Here is a 16173-nt window from a genome sequence, read left to right on the forward strand (position 1 = left end):
TAGAATTTGCGTTAAGCTGTCGAAAATTCTGAACGCCATCTTTTGGTCCGTTCGTTGTGATGAACTTTGGCACAAGATTTAATTTGGTTTCATAGCTCAAATCAATCTCAACTAGCCCCTTTTTCAGCAAACGTGTCAAGAGAATCAACAACCCATGTGTCCTGTCTGTCATTTGGGTTCGCAAATTCTTACTTATCAGAAACATTTTAAATCTGAAAGGGAAAGTTTTAATTTGGTGACAGAATCTCTTCAGAAAAGAGGGTACCGCTTCCCCATGTGAGGATCGAACTCACGAACTTCAGAATATGAGACTGACGCGCTCGCTACTGACGGGTGTTTTTCAGATAAAAGTATTTCAGGTAGATTTTGCGCTTAGCTGTCAAACAGCTCAAATCACTCTCATCTGCCTCTTTATACAGCAAACGGGTCAAGAGAAACAGCAACCCATGTGTCCCATCTGTCATTTGGGTTCACAAATCCTTACTTATCAGAAACGTGTTAGAACTGAAAGGGAAAGTTCTAAGTTTTTGACAAAATCTCTTCGGAAAAGAGGAGCCTGCTGCCCCGTGTGAGGATCGAACTCACGACCTTCAGATTATGAGACTGACGCGGGTGTTTTTCAGACAAAAGTATTTCAGGTAGATTTTGCGCTTAGCTGTCAATCATTCTGAACACCAGCTTTTGGTTACATTCATTGTGACGACCTTTGGCACAAGATTTAATTTTTTTTCATAGCTCAAATCACTCTCATCTGCCTCTTTATACAGCAAACAGGTCAAGAGAACCAGCATCCCATGTGTCATTTGGGTTCACAAATCCTTACTTATCAGAAACGTGTTAGAAATGAACAGGAAAGTTCTAAGTTTTTGACAAAATCTCTTCGGAAAAGAGGAGCCCGCTGCCCCGTGTGAGTATCGAACTCACGACCTTCAGATTATGAGACTGACGCGCTACCTACTGCGCTAACGAGGTAAGATGCACGTGCCAATCTGCAGACGTTTCTTGTGCAAGCCCCCGAGCTGATTTTTTTCAATAGATACCTCAGTGTGTAGCTATCCATTCCCATATGGTCTAGCGGTTAGGATTCCTGGTTTTCACCCAGGCGGCCCGGGTTCGACTCCCGGTATGGGAACGCACCTTTTACTGTACTACTGCCAACAATCAAAGACAGAAATGTATTTTCCAGACAATAATATTTCAGGTAGATTTTGTACTTTGCAGTCAAAAATGCTGAACATCAGGGTATTTGTGGCTCTTACTGACCTTTAGCACAAGATTTCATTTTGTTTCATAGCTTAAACCATTCTCAACTACACCTTATTACTCCAAAGCGTCAAGGGACGCAACAATCCATGTGTTCTGTCTGTCACTAAGGCTCCTGTTTCCTTTCGAATCGGAAATGTTTCAGTGAGAAAGTTCTGAGTGGGTGACACAATATCCCAAGAAAAGGGGGGAGAATAGTTCCACGTGTGAGGAAAAAACCTCATGAACTTCAGATTACCAACTGACGTGCTAAGTACCATGCTCATGTGGGAACTTTTTTCTTTTGTGATGTAAAAGCTATTTAATCAGAGCAAAAACTTCTTTTTTTTTTTTTTTAAATTTATCTTGCTGCTTAGTGTATAACTTGTCCCACGTGGAAAAGTGGATAGGACCTAGTATCCCTGGTCGACTGGTTTACTTCCTGCTATGGGAGTGACACTCCTTTGGAACTAGTACACACATTCAAAAGCTGCCCCATGCCTTGTACGTGGAAACAGTTTAGGAACTAAATTGGTTATGTTTTGGTACTGAATCGGAAAAATCTGTGGCCCTGTAGCCAAGATGGAGACAGAATCGATTGAGAAAACGAGGGACCAGTACCCCGTCTAAGAATCGAACGTTCATCTTTCAGCTTATGACACTGATTTGCTTACAACTGTGTTAACGAGGCAAGCTGCGCAAATAGAACTGCAGAAGTTGCTTGTGCCAAGTAGAAAACTTATTTTTTTTCAGATTGTCACTGATAAGACAGCACATCTTTTCCCATATGGTCTAGCGGTTAGGATTCCTGGTTCTCAGCCAGGCGGGCCGGGTTCAACTCCCGGTATGGGAATGTACTTTTCTGTACTGCCACCAACATTCAAAGACAAAGGTGTTTTTCAGACAAAAGTATTTCAGGTAGAATTTGCGTTAAGCTGTCGAAAATTCTGAACGCCATCTTTTGGTCCGTTCGTTGTGATGAACTTTGGCACAAGATTTAATTTGGTTTCATAGCTCAAATCAATCTCAACTAGCCCCTTTTACAGCAAACGTGTCAAGAGAATCAACAACCCATGTGTCCTGTCTGTCATTTGGGTTCGCAAATTCTTACTTATCAGAAACATTTTAAATCTGAAAGGGAAAGTTCTAATTTGGTGACAGAATCTCTTCAGAAAAGAGGGTACCGCTTCCCCATGTGAGGATCGAACTCACGAACTTCAGAATATGAGACTGACGCGCTCGCTACTGACGGGTGTTTTTCAGACAAAAGTATTTCAGGTAGATTTTGCGCTTAGCTGTCAAACAGCTCAAATCACTCTCATCTGCCTCTTTATACAGCAAACGGGTCAAGAGAAACAGCAACCCATGTGTCCCATCTGTCATTTGGGTTCACAAATCCTTACTTATCAGAAACGTGTTAGAACTGAAAGGGAAAGTTCTAAGTTTTTGACAAAATCTCTTCGGAAAAGAGGAGCCTGCTGCCCCGTGTGAGGATCGAACTCACGACCTTCAGATTATGAGACTGACGCAGGTGTTTTTCAGACAAAAGTATTTCAGGTAGATTTTGCGCTTAGCTGTCAATCATTCTGAACACCAGCTTTTGGTTACATTCATTGTGACGACCTTTGGCACAAGATTTAATTTTTTTTCATAGCTCAAATCACTCTCATCTGCCTCTTTATACAGCAAACGGGTCAAGAGAACCAGCATCCCATGTGTCATTTGGGTTCACAAATCCTTACTTATCAGAAACGTGTTAGAAATGAACAGGAAAGTTCTAAGTTTTTGACAAAATCTCTTCGGAAAAGAGGAGCCCGCTGCCCCGTGTGAGTATCGAACTCACGACCTTCAGATTATGAGACTGACGCGCTACCTACTGCGCTAACGAGGTAAGATGCACGTGCCAATCTGCAGACGTTTCTTGTGCAAGCCCCCGAGCTGATTTTTTTCAATAGATACCTCAGTGTGTAGCTATCCATTCCCATATGGTCTAGCGGTTAGGATTCCTGGTTTTCACTCAGGCGGCCCGGGTTCGACTCCCGGTATGGGAACGCACCTTTTACTGTACTGCTGCCAACAATCAAAGACAGAAATGTATTTTCCAGACAATAATATTTCAGGTAGATTTTGTACTTTGCAGTCAAAAATGCTGAACATCAGGGTATTTGTGGCTCTTACTGACCTTTAGCACAAGATTTCATTTTGTTTCATAGCTTAAACCATTCTCAACTACACCTTATTACTCCAAAGCGTCAAGGGACGCAACAATCCATGTGTTCTGTCTGTCACTAAGGCTCCTGTTTCCTTTCGAATCGGAAATGTTTCAGTGAGAAAGTTCTGAGTGGGTGACACAATATCCCAAGAAAAGGGGGGAGAATAGTTCCACGTGTGAGGAAAAAACCTCATGAACTTCAGATTACCAACTGACGTGCTAAGTACCATGCTCATGTGGCAACTTTTTTCTTTTGTGATGTAAAAGCTATTTAATCAGAGCAAAAACTTCTTTTTTTTTTTTTTTAAATTTATCTTGCTGCTTAGTGTATAACTTGTCCCACGTGGAAAAGTGGATAGGACCTAGTATCCCTGGTCGACTGGTTTACTTCCTGCTATGGGAGTGACACTCCTTTGGAACTAGTACACACATTCAAAAGCTGCCCCATGCCTTGTACGTGGAAACAGTTTAGGAACTAAATTGGTTATGTTTTGGTACTGAATCGGAAAAATCTGTGGCCCTGTAGCCAAGATGGAGACAGAATCGATTGAGAAAACGAGGGACCAGTACCCCGTCTAAGAATCGAACGTTCATCTTTCAGCTTATGAGACTGATTTGCTTACAACTGTGTTAACGAGGCAAGCTGCGCAAATAGAACTGCAGAAGTTGCTTGTGCCAAGTAGAAAACTTATTTTTTTTCAGATTGTCACTGATAAGACAGCACATCTTTTCCCATATGGTCTAGCGGTTAGGATTCCTGGTTCTCAGCCAGGCGGGCCGGGTTCAACTCCCGGTATGGGAATGTACTTTTCTGTACTGCCACCAACATTCAAAGACAAAGGTGTTTTTCAGACAAAAGTATTTCAGGTAGAATTTGCGTTAAGCTGTCGAAAATTCTGAACGCCATCTTTTGGTCCGTTCGTTGTGATGAACTTTGGCACAAGATTTAATTTGGTTTCATAGCTCAAATCAATCTCAACTAGCCCCTTTTACAGCAAACGTGTCAAGAGAATCAACAACCCATGTGTCCTGTCTGTCATTTGGGTTCGCAAATTCTTACTTATCAGAAACATTTTAAATCTGAAAGGGAAAGTTCTAATTTGGTGACAGAATCTCTTCAGAAAAGAGGGTACCGCTTCCCCATGTGAGGATCGAACTCACGAACTTCAGAATATGAGACTGACGCGCTCGCTACTGACGGGTGTTTTTCAGATAAAAGTATTTCAGGTAGATTTTGCGCTTAGCTGTCAAACAGCTCAAATCACTCTCATCTGCCTCTTTATACAGCAAACGGGTCAAGAGAAACAGCAACCCATGTGTCCCATCTGTCATTTGGGTTCACAAATCCTTACTTATCAGAAACGTGTTAGAACTGAAAGGGAAAGTTCTAAGTTTTTGACAAAATCTCTTCGGAAAAGAGGAGCCTGCTGCCCCGTGTGAGGATCGAACTCACGACCTTCAGATTATGAGACTGACGCGGGTGTTTTTCAGACAAAAGTATTTCAGGTAGATTTTGCGCTTAGCTGTCAATCATTCTGAACACCAGCTTTTGGTTACATTCATTGTGACGACCTTTGGCACAAGATTTAATTTTTTTTCATAGCTCAAATCACTCTCATCTGCCTCTTTATACAGCAAACAGGTCAAGAGAACCAGCATCCCATGTGTCATTTGGGTTCACAAATCCTTACTTATCAGAAACGTGTTAGAAATGAACAGGAAAGTTCTAAGTTTTTGACAAAATCTCTTCGGAAAAGAGGAGCCCGCTGCCCCGTGTGAGTATCGAACTCACGACCTTCAGATTATGAGACTGACGCGCTACCTACTGCGCTAACGAGGTAAGATGCACGTGCCAATCTGCAGACGTTTCTTGTGCAAGCCCCCGAGCTGATTTTTTTCAATAGATACCTCAGTGTGTAGCTATCCATTCCCATATGGTCTAGCGGTTAGGATTCCTGGTTTTCACCCAGGCGGCCCGGGTTCGACTCCCGGTATGGGAACGCACCTTTTACTGTACTACTGCCAACAATCAAAGACAGAAATGTATTTTCCAGACAATAATATTTCAGGTAGATTTTGTACTTTGCAGTCAAAAATGCTGAACATCAGGGTATTTGTGGCTCTTACTGACCTTTAGCACAAGATTTCATTTTGTTTCATAGCTTAAACCATTCTCAACTACACCTTATTACTCCAAAGCGTCAAGGGACGCAACAATCCATGTGTTCTGTCTGTCACTAAGGCTCCTGTTTCCTTTCGAATCGGAAATGTTTCAGTGAGAAAGTTCTGAGTGGGTGACACAATATCCCAAGAAAAGGGGGGAGAATAGTTCCACGTGTGAGGAAAAAACCTCATGAACTTCACATTACCAACTGACGTGCTAAGTACCATGCTCATGTGGCAACTTTTTTCTTTTGTGATGTAAAAGCTATTTAATCAGAGCAAAAACTTCTTTTTTTTTTTTTTTAAATTTATCTTGCTGCTTAGTGTATAACTTGTCCCACGTGGAAAAGTGGATAGGACCTAGTATCCCTGGTCGACTGGTTTACTTCCTGCTATGGGAGTGACACTCCTTTGGAACTAGTACACACATTCAAAAGCTGCCCCATGCCTTGTACGTGGAAACAGTTTAGGAACTAAATTGGTTATGTTTTGGTACTGAATCGGAAAAATCTGTGGCCCTGTAGCCAAGATGGAGACAGAATCGATTGAGAAAACGAGGGACCAGTACCCCGTCTAAGAATCGAACGTTCATCTTTCAGCTTATGAGACTGATTTGCTTACAACTGTGTTAACGAGGCAAGCTGCGCAAATAGAACTGCAGAAGTTGCTTGTGCCAAGTAGAAAACTTATTTTTTTTCAGATTGTCACTGATAAGACAGCACATCTTTTCCCATATGGTCTAGCGGTTAGGATTCCTGGTTCTCAGCCAGGCGGGCCGGGTTCAACTCCCGGTATGGGAATGTACTTTTCTGTACTGCCACCAACATTCAAAGACAAAGGTGTTTTTCAGACAAAAGTATTTCAGGTAGAATTTGCGTTAAGCTGTCGAAAATTCTGAACGCCATCTTTTGGTCCGTTCGTTGTGATGAACTTTGGCACAAGATTTAATTTGGTTTCATAGCTCAAATCAATCTCAACTAGCCCCTTTTACAGCAAACGTGTCAAGAGAATCAACAACCCATGTGTCCTGTCTGTCATTTGGGTTCGCAAATTCTTACTTATCAGAAACATTTTAAATCTGAAAGGGAAAGTTCTAATTTGGTGACAGAATCTCTTCAGAAAAGAGGGTACCGCTTCCCCATGTGAGGATCGAACTCACGAACTTCAGAATATGAGACTGACGCGCTCGCTACTGACGGGTGTTTTTCAGACAAAAGTATTTCAGGTAGATTTTGCGCTTAGCTGTCAAACAGCTCAAATCACTCTCATCTGCCTCTTTATACAGCAAACGGGTCAAGAGAAACAGCAACCCATGTGTCCCATCTGTCATTTGGGTTCACAAATCCTTACTTATCAGAAACGTGTTAGAACTGAAAGGGAAAGTTCTAAGTTTTTGACAAAATCTCTTCGGAAAAGAGGAGCCTGCTGCCCCGTGTGAGGATCGAACTCACGACCTTCAGATTATGAGACTGACGCAGGTGTTTTTCAGACAAAAGTATTTCAGGTAGATTTTGCGCTTAGCTGTCAATCATTCTGAACACCAGCTTTTGGTTACATTCATTGTGACGACCTTTGGCACAAGATTTAATTTTTTTTCATAGCTCAAATCACTCTCATCTGCCTCTTTATACAGCAAACGGGTCAAGAGAACCAGCATCCCATGTGTCATTTGGGTTCACAAATCCTTACTTATCAGAAACGTGTTAGAAATGAACAGGAAAGTTCTAAGTTTTTGACAAAATCTCTTCGGAAAAGAGGAGCCCGCTGCCCCGTGTGAGTATCGAACTCACGACCTTCAGATTATGAGACTGACGCGCTACCTACTGCGCTAACGAGGTAAGATGCACGTGCCAATCTGCAGACGTTTCTTGTGCAAGCCCCCGAGCTGATTTTTTTCAATAGATACCTCAGTGTGTAGCTATCCATTCCCATATGGTCTAGCGGTTAGGATTCCTGGTTTTCACCCAGGCGGCCCGGGTTCGACTCCCGGTATGGGAACGCACCTTTTACTGTACTACTGCCAACAATCAAAGACAGAAATGTATTTTCCAGACAATAATATTTCAGGTAGATTTTGTACTTTGCAGTCAAAAATGCTGAACATCAGGGTATTTGTGGCTCTTACTGACCTTTAGCACAAGATTTCATTTTGTTTCATAGCTTAAACCATTCTCAACTACACCTTATTACTCCAAAGCGTCAAGGGACGCAACAATCCATGTGTTCTGTCTGTCACTAAGGCTCCTGTTTCCTTTCGAATCGGAAATGTTTCAGTGAGAAAGTTCTGAGTGGGTGACACAATATCCCAAGAAAAGGGGGGAGAATAGTTCCACGTGTGAGGAAAAAACCTCATGAACTTCAGATTACCAACTGACGTGCTAAGTACCATGCTCATGTGGCAACTTTTTTCTTTTGTGATGTAAAAGCTATTTAATCAGAGCAAAAACTTCTTTTTTTTTTTTTTTAAATTTATCTTGCTGCTTAGTGTATAACTTGTCCCACGTGGAAAAGTGGATAGGACCTAGTATCCCTGGTCGACTGGTTTACTTCCTGCTATGGGAGTGACACTCCTTTGGAACTAGTACACACATTCAAAAGCTGCCCCATGCCTTGTACGTGGAAACAGTTTAGGAACTAAATTGGTTATGTTTTGGTACTGAATCGGAAAAATCTGTGGCCCTGTAGCCAAGATGGAGACAGAATCGATTGAGAAAACGAGGGACCAGTACCCCGTCTAAGAATCGAACGTTCATCTTTCAGCTTATGAGACTGATTTGCTTACAACTGTGTTAACGAGGCAAGCTGCGCAAATAGAACTGCAGAAGTTGCTTGTGCCAAGTAGAAAACTTATTTTTTTTCAGATTGTCACTGATAAGACAGCACATCTTTTCCCATATGGTCTAGCGGTTAGGATTCCTGGTTCTCAGCCAGGCGGGCCGGGTTCAACTCCCGGTATGGGAATGTACTTTTCTGTACTGCCACCAACATTCAAAGACAAAGGTGTTTTTCAGACAAAAGTATTTCAGGTAGAATTTGCGTTAAGCTGTCGAAAATTCTGAACGCCATCTTTTGGTCCGTTCGTTGTGATGAACTTTGGCACAAGATTTAATTTGGTTTCATAGCTCAAATCAATCTCAACTAGCCCCTTTTACAGCAAACGTGTCAAGAGAATCAACAACCCATGTGTCCTGTCTGTCATTTGGGTTCGCAAATTCTTACTTATCAGAAACATTTTAAATCTGAAAGGGAAAGTTCTAATTTGGTGACAGAATCTCTTCAGAAAAGAGGGTACCGCTTCCCCATGTGAGGATCGAACTCACGAACTTCAGAATATGAGACTGACGCGCTCGCTACTGACGGGTGTTTTTCAGACAAAAGTATTTCAGGTAGATTTTGCGCTTAGCTGTCAAACAGCTCAAATCACTCTCATCTGCCTCTTTATACAGCAAACGGGTCAAGAGAAACAGCAACCCATGTGTCCCATCTGTCATTTGGGTTCACAAATCCTTACTTATCAGAAACGTGTTAGAACTGAAAGGGAAAGTTCTAAGTTTTTGACAAAATCTCTTCGGAAAAGAGGAGCCTGCTGCCCCGTGTGAGGATCGAACTCACGACCTTCAGATTATGAGACTGACGCAGGTGTTTTTCAGACAAAAGTATTTCAGGTAGATTTTGCGCTTAGCTGTCAATCATTCTGAACACCAGCTTTTGGTTACATTCATTGTGACGACCTTTGGCACAAGATTTAATTTTTTTTCATAGCTCAAATCACTCTCATCTGCCTCTTTATACAGCAAACGGGTCAAGAGAACCAGCATCCCATGTGTCATTTGGGTTCACAAATCCTTACTTATCAGAAACGTGTTAGAAATGAACAGGAAAGTTCTAAGTTTTTGACAAAATCTCTTCGGAAAAGAGGAGCCCGCTGCCCCGTGTGAGTATCGAACTCACGAACTTCAGAATATGAGACTGACGCGCTCGCTACTGACGGGTGTTTTTCAGACAAAAGTATTTCAGGTAGATTTTGCGCTTAGCTGTCAAACAGCTCAAATCACTCTCATCTGCCTCTTTATACAGCAAACGGGTCAAGAGAAACAGCAACCCATGTGTCCCATCTGTCATTTGGGTTCACAAATCCTTACTTATCAGAAACGTGTTAGAACTGAAAGGGAAAGTTCTAAGTTTTTGACAAAATCTCTTCGGAAAAGAGGAGCCTGCTGCCCCGTGTGAGGATCGAACTTACGACCTTCAGATTATGAGACTGACGCGGGTGTTTTTCAGACAAAAGTATTTCAGGTAGATTTTGCGCTTAGCTGTCAATCATTCTGAACACCAGCTTTTGGTTACATTCATTGTGACGACCTTTGGCACAAGATTTAATTTTTTTTCATAGCTCAAATCACTCTCATCTGCCTCTTTATACAGCAAACGGGTCAAGAGAACCAGCATCCCATGTGTCATTTGGGTTCACAAATCCTTACTTATCAGAAACGTGTTAGAAATGAACAGGAAAGTTCTAAGTTTTTGACAAAATCTCTTCGGAAAAGAGGAGCCCGCTGCCCCGTGTGAGTATCGAACTCACGACCTTCAGATTATGAGACTGACGCGCTACCTACTGCGCTAACGAGGTAAGATGCACGTGCCAATCTGCAGACGTTTCTTGTGCAAGCCCCCGAGCTGATTTTTTTCAATAGATACCTCAGTGTGTAGCTATCCATTCCCATATGGTCTAGCGGTTAGGATTCCTGGTTTTCACCCAGGCGGCCCGGGTTCGACTCCCGGTATGGGAACGCACCTTTTACTGTACTACTGCCAACAATCAAAGACAGAAATGTATTTTCCAGACAATAATATTTCAGGTAGATTTTGTACTTTGCAGTCAAAAATGCTGAACATCAGGGTATTTGTGGCTCTTACTGACCTTTAGCACAAGATTTCATTTTGTTTCATAGCTTAAACCATTCTCAACTACACCTTATTACTCCAAAGCGTCAAGGGACGCAACAATCCATGTGTTCTGTCTGTCACTAAGGCTCCTGTTTCCTTTCGAATCGGAAATGTTTCAGTGAGAAAGTTCTGAGTGGGTGACACAATATCCCAAGAAAAGGGGGGAGAATAGTTCCACGTGTGAGGAAAAAACCTCATGAACTTCAGATTACCAACTGACGTGCTAAGTACCATGCTCATGTGGCAACTTTTTTCTTTTGTGATGTAAAAGCTATTTAATCAGAGCAAAAACTTCTTTTTTTTTTTTTTTTAAATTTATCTTGCTGCTTAGTGTATAACTTGTCCCACGTGGAAAAGTGGATAGGACCTAGTATCCCTGGTCGACTGGTTTACTTCCTGCTATGGGAGTGACACTCCTTTGGAACTAGTACACACATTCAAAAGCTGCCCCATGCCTTGTACGTGGAAACAGTTTAGGAACTAAATTGGTTATGTTTTGGTACTGAATCGGAAAAATCTGTGGCCCTGTAGCCAAGATGGAGACAGAATCGATTGAGAAAACGAGGGACCAGTACCCCGTCTAAGAATCGAACGTTCATCTTTCAGCTTATGAGACTGATTTGCTTACAACTGTGTTAACGAGGCAAGCTGCGCAAATAGAACTGCAGAAGTTGCTTGTGCCAAGTAGAAAACTTATTTTTTTTCAGATTGTCACTGATAAGACAGCACATCTTTTCCCATATGGTCTAGCGGTTAGGATTCCTGGTTCTCAGCCAGGCGGGCCGGGTTCAACTCCCGGTATGGGAATGTACTTTTCTGTACTGCCACCAACATTCAAAGACAAAGGTGTTTTTCAGACAAAAGTATTTCAGGTAGAATTTGCGTTAAGCTGTCGAAAATTCTGAATGCCATCTTTTGGTCCGTTCGTTGTGATGAACTTTGGCACAAGATTTAATTTGGTTTCATAGCTCAAATCAATCTCAACTAGCCCCTTTTACAGCAAACGTGTCAAGAGAATCAACAACCCATGTGTCCTGTCTGTCATTTGGGTTCGCAAATTCTTACTTATCAGAAACATTTTAAATCTGAAAGGGAAAGTTCTAATTTGGTGACAGAATCTCTTCAGAAAAGAGGGTACCGCTTCCCCATGTGAGGATCGAACTCACGAACTTCAGAATATGAGACTGACGCGCTCGCTACTGACGGGTGTTTTTCAGACAAAAGTATTTCAGGTAGATTTTGCGCTTAGCTGTCAATCATTCTGAACACCAGCTTTTGGTTACATTCATTGTGACGACCTTTGGCACAAGATTTAATTTTTTTTCATAGCTCAAATCACTCTCATCTGCCTCTTTATACAGCAAACGGGTCAAGAGAACCAGCATCCCATGTGTCATTTGGGTTCACAAATCCTTACTTATCAGAAACGTGTTAGAAATGAACAGGAAAGTTCTAAGTTTTTGACAAAATCTCTTCGGAAAAGAGGAGCCCGCTGCCCCGTGTGAGTATCGAACTCACGAACTTCAGAATATGAGACTGACGCGCTCGCTACTGACGGGTGTTTTTCAGACAAAAGTATTTCAGGTAGATTTTGCGCTTAGCTGTCAAACAGCTCAAATCACTCTCATCTGCCTCTTTATACAGCAAACGGGTCAAGAGAAACAGCAACCCATGTGTCCCATCTGTCATTTGGGTTCACAAATCCTTACTTATCAGAAACGTGTTAGAACTGAAAGGGAAAGTTCTAAGTTTTTGACAAAATCTCTTCGGAAAAGAGGAGCCTGCTGCCCCGTGTGAGGATCGAACTTACGACCTTCAGATTATGAGACTGACGCGGGTGTTTTTCAGACAAAAGTATTTCAGGTAGATTTTGCGCTTAGCTGTCAATCATTCTGAACACCAGCTTTTGGTTACATTCATTGTGACGACCTTTGGCACAAGATTTAATTTTTTTTCATAGCTCAAATCACTCTCATCTGCCTCTTTATACAGCAAACGGGTCAAGAGAACCAGCATCCCATGTGTCATTTGGGTTCACAAATCCTTACTTATCAGAAACGTGTTAGAAATGAACAGGAAAGTTCTAAGTTTTTGACAAAATCTCTTCGGAAAAGAGGAGCCCGCTGCCCCGTGTGAGTATCGAACTCACGACCTTCAGATTATGAGACTGACGCGCTACCTACTGCGCTAACGAGGTAAGATGCACGTGCCAATCTGCAGACGTTTCTTGTGCAAGCCCCCGAGCTGATTTTTTTCAATAGATACCTCAGTGTGTAGCTATCCATTCCCATATGGTCTAGCGGTTAGGATTCCTGGTTTTCACCCAGGCGGCCCGGGTTCGACTCCCGGTATGGGAACGCACCTTTTACTGTACTACTGCCAACAATCAAAGACAGAAATGTATTTTCCAGACAATAATATTTCAGGTAGATTTTGTACTTTGCAGTCAAAAATGCTGAACATCAGGGTATTTGTGGCTCTTACTGACCTTTAGCACAAGATTTCATTTTGTTTCATAGCTTAAACCATTCTCAACTACACCTTATTACTCCAAAGCGTCAAGGGACGCAACAATCCATGTGTTCTGTCTGTCACTAAGGCTCCTGTTTCCTTTCGAATCGGAAATGTTTCAGTGAGAAAGTTCTGAGTGGGTGACACAATATCCCAAGAAAAGGGGGGAGAATAGTTCCACGTGTGAGGAAAAAACCTCATGAACTTCAGATTACCAACTGACGTGCTAAGTACCATGCTCATGTGGCAACTTTTTTCTTTTGTGATGTAAAAGCTATTTAATCAGAGCAAAAACTTCTTTTTTTTTTTTTTTTTTTAAATTTATCTTGCTGCTTAGTGTATAACTTGTCCCACGTGGAAAAGTGGATAGGACCTAGTATCCCTGGTCGACTGGTTTACTTCCTGCTATGGGAGTGACACTCCTTTGGAACTAGTACACACATTCAAAAGCTGCCCCATGCCTTGTACGTGGAAACAGTTTAGGAATTAAATTGGTTATGTTTTGGTACTGAATCGGAAAAATCTGTGGCCCTGTAGCCAAGATGGAGACAGAATCGATTGAGAAAACGAGGGACCAGTACCCCGTCTAAGAATCGAACGTTCATCTTTCAGCTTATGAGACTGACTTGCTTACAACTGTGTTAACGAGGCAAGCTGCGCAAATAGAACTGCAGAAGTTGCTTGTGCCAAGTAGAAAACTTATTTTTTTTCAGATTGTCACTGATAAGACAGCACATCTTTTCCCATATGGTCTAGCGGTTAGGATTCCTGGTTCTCAGCCAGGCGGGCCGGTTTCAACTCCCGGTATGGGAATGTACTTTTCTGTACTGCCACCAACATTCAAAGACAAAGGTGTTTTTCAGACAAAAGTATTTCAGGTAGAATTTGCGTTAAGCTGTCGAAAATTCTGAACGCCATCTTTTGGTCCGTTCGTTGTGATGAACTTTGGCACAAGATTTAATTTGGTTTCATAGCTCAAATCAATCTCAACTAGCCCCTTTTACAGCAAACGTGTCAAGAGAATCAACAACCCATGTGTCCTGTCTGTCATTTGGGTTCGCAAATTCTTATCAGAAACATTTTAAATCTGAAAGGGAAAGTTCTAATTTGGTGACAGAATCTCTTCAGAAAAGAGGGTACCGCTTCCCCATGTGAGGATCGAACTCACGAACTTCAGAATATGAGACTGACGCGCTCGCTACTGACGGGTGTTTTTCAGACAAAAGTATTTCAGGTAGATTTTGCGCTTAGCTGTCAAACAGCTCAAATCACTCTCATCTGCCTCTTTATACAGCAAACGGGTCAAGAGAAACAGCAACCCATGTGTCCCATCTGTCATTTGGGTTCACAAATCCTTACTTATCAGAAACGTGTTAGAACTGAAAGGGAAAGTTCTAAGTTTTTGACAAAATCTCTTCGGAAAAGAGGAGCCTGCTGCCCCGTGTGAGGATCGAACTCACGACCTTCAGATTATGAGACTGACGCGGGTGTTTTTCAGACAAAAGTATTTCAGGTAGATTTTGCGCTTAGCTGTCAATCATTCTGAACACCAGCTTTTGGTTACATTCATTGTGACGACCTTTGGCACAAGATTTAATTTTTTTTCATAGCTCAAATCACTCTCATCTGCCTCTTTATACAGCAAACGGGTCAAGAGAACCAGCATCCCATGTGTCATTTGGGTTCACAAATCCTTACTTATCAGAAACGTGTTAGAAATGAACAGGAAAGTTCTAAGTTTTTGACAAAATCTCTTCGGAAAAGAGGAGCCCGCTGCCCCGTGTGAGTATCGAACTCACGAACTTCAGAATATGAGACTGACGCGCTCGCTACTGACGGGTGTTTTTCAGACAAAAGTATTTCAGGTAGATTTTGCGCTTAGCTGTCAAACAGCTCAAATCACTCTCATCTGCCTCTTTATACAGCAAACGGGTCAAGAGAAACAGCAACCCATGTGTCCCATCTGTCATTTGGGTTCACAAATCCTTACTTATCAGAAACGTGTTAGAACTGAAAGGGAAAGTTCTAAGTTTTTGACAAAATCTCTTCGGAAAAGAGGAGCCTGCTGCCCCGTGTGAGGATCGAACTTACGACCTTCAGATTATGAGACTGACGCGGGTGTTTTTCAGACAAAAGTATTTCAGGTAGATTTTGCGCTTAGCTGTCAATCATTCTGAACACCAGCTTTTGGTTACATTCATTGTGACGACCTTTGGCACAAGATTTAATTTTTTTTCATAGCTCAAATCACTCTCATCTGCCTCTTTATACAGCAAACGGGTCAAGAGAACCAGCATCCCATGTGTCATTTGGGTTCACAAATCCTTACTTATCAGAAACGTGTTAGAAATGAACAGGAAAGTTCTAAGTTTTTGACAAAATCTCTTCGGAAAAGAGGAGCCCGCTGCCCCGTGTGAGTATCGAACTCACGACCTTCAGATTATGAGACTGACGCGCTACCTACTGCGCTAACGAGGTAAGATGCACGTGCCAATCTGCAGACGTTTCTTGTGCAAGCCCCCGAGCTGATTTTTTTCAATAGATACCTCAGTGTGTAGCTATCCATTCCCATATGGTCTAGCGGTTAGGATTCCTGGTTTTCACCCAGGCGGCCCGGGTTCGACTCCCGGTATGGGAACGCACCTTTTACTGTACTACTGCCAACAATCAAAGACAGAAATGTATTTTCCAGACAATAATATTTCAGGTAGATTTTGTACTTTGCAGTCAAAAATGCTGAACATCAGGGTATTTGTGGCTCTTACTGACCTTTAGCACAAGATTTCATTTTGTTTCATAGCTTAAACCATTCTCAACTACACCTTATTACTCCAAAGCGTCAAGGGACGCAACAATCCATGTGTTCTGTCTGTCACTAAGGCTCCTGTTTCCTTTCGAATCGGAAATGTTTCAGTGAGAAAGTTCTGAGTGGGTGACACAATATCCCAAGAAAAGGGGGGAGAATAGTTCCACGTGTGAGGAAAAAACCTCATGAACTTCAGATTACCAACTGACGTGCTAAGTACCATGCTCATGTGGCAACTTTTTTCTTTTGTGATGTAAAAGCTATTTAATCAGAGCAAAAACTTCTTTTTTTT

At 42.1% G+C, this 16173-nt stretch overlaps 14 non-coding genes across 14 annotated transcripts; 7 read left to right on the forward strand and 7 right to left on the reverse strand.

Moving 5' to 3' along the window:
- Positions 1-899: 899 nt before the first annotated feature.
- TRNAM-CAU (transfer RNA methionine (anticodon CAU)) lies at positions 900-972 on the reverse strand. The gene has a single exon. It is a non-coding gene; the product is annotated as a tRNA-Met (tRNA).
- Positions 973-1060: 88 nt separating this feature from the next.
- On the forward strand, positions 1061-1132 carry TRNAE-UUC (transfer RNA glutamic acid (anticodon UUC)). Its single transcript has one exon. It is a non-coding gene; the product is annotated as a tRNA-Glu (tRNA).
- Positions 1133-3060: 1928 nt separating this feature from the next.
- TRNAM-CAU (transfer RNA methionine (anticodon CAU)) lies at positions 3061-3133 on the reverse strand. Its single transcript has one exon. It is a non-coding gene; the product is annotated as a tRNA-Met (tRNA).
- Positions 3134-3221: 88 nt separating this feature from the next.
- Positions 3222-3293, forward strand: TRNAE-UUC (transfer RNA glutamic acid (anticodon UUC)). Its single transcript has one exon. It is a non-coding gene; the product is annotated as a tRNA-Glu (tRNA).
- A 1928-nt stretch (positions 3294-5221) lies between these two features.
- Positions 5222-5294, reverse strand: TRNAM-CAU (transfer RNA methionine (anticodon CAU)). Its single transcript has one exon. It is a non-coding gene; the product is annotated as a tRNA-Met (tRNA).
- An 88-nt stretch (positions 5295-5382) lies between these two features.
- Positions 5383-5454, forward strand: TRNAE-UUC (transfer RNA glutamic acid (anticodon UUC)). Its single transcript has one exon. It is a non-coding gene; the product is annotated as a tRNA-Glu (tRNA).
- A 1928-nt stretch (positions 5455-7382) lies between these two features.
- Positions 7383-7455, reverse strand: TRNAM-CAU (transfer RNA methionine (anticodon CAU)). Its single transcript has one exon. It is a non-coding gene; the product is annotated as a tRNA-Met (tRNA).
- Positions 7456-7543: 88 nt separating this feature from the next.
- TRNAE-UUC (transfer RNA glutamic acid (anticodon UUC)) lies at positions 7544-7615 on the forward strand. The gene has a single exon. It is a non-coding gene; the product is annotated as a tRNA-Glu (tRNA).
- Positions 7616-10174: 2559 nt separating this feature from the next.
- On the reverse strand, positions 10175-10247 carry TRNAM-CAU (transfer RNA methionine (anticodon CAU)). The gene has a single exon. It is a non-coding gene; the product is annotated as a tRNA-Met (tRNA).
- An 88-nt stretch (positions 10248-10335) lies between these two features.
- TRNAE-UUC (transfer RNA glutamic acid (anticodon UUC)) lies at positions 10336-10407 on the forward strand. The gene has a single exon. It is a non-coding gene; the product is annotated as a tRNA-Glu (tRNA).
- Positions 10408-12688: 2281 nt separating this feature from the next.
- On the reverse strand, positions 12689-12761 carry TRNAM-CAU (transfer RNA methionine (anticodon CAU)). Its single transcript has one exon. It is a non-coding gene; the product is annotated as a tRNA-Met (tRNA).
- Positions 12762-12849: 88 nt separating this feature from the next.
- On the forward strand, positions 12850-12921 carry TRNAE-UUC (transfer RNA glutamic acid (anticodon UUC)). The gene has a single exon. It is a non-coding gene; the product is annotated as a tRNA-Glu (tRNA).
- A 2559-nt stretch (positions 12922-15480) lies between these two features.
- On the reverse strand, positions 15481-15553 carry TRNAM-CAU (transfer RNA methionine (anticodon CAU)). The gene has a single exon. It is a non-coding gene; the product is annotated as a tRNA-Met (tRNA).
- An 88-nt stretch (positions 15554-15641) lies between these two features.
- On the forward strand, positions 15642-15713 carry TRNAE-UUC (transfer RNA glutamic acid (anticodon UUC)). Its single transcript has one exon. It is a non-coding gene; the product is annotated as a tRNA-Glu (tRNA).
- The last annotated feature ends 460 nt before the right edge of the window (positions 15714-16173 follow it).

This window comes from Dendrobates tinctorius, unplaced genomic scaffold (assembly GCF_039654945.1).
Source record: "Dendrobates tinctorius isolate UK_male_01 unplaced genomic scaffold, ASM3965494v1 ptg000272l, whole genome shotgun sequence".
In the NCBI taxonomy this organism is placed as follows: Eukaryota; Metazoa; Chordata; class Amphibia; order Anura; family Dendrobatidae; genus Dendrobates; species Dendrobates tinctorius.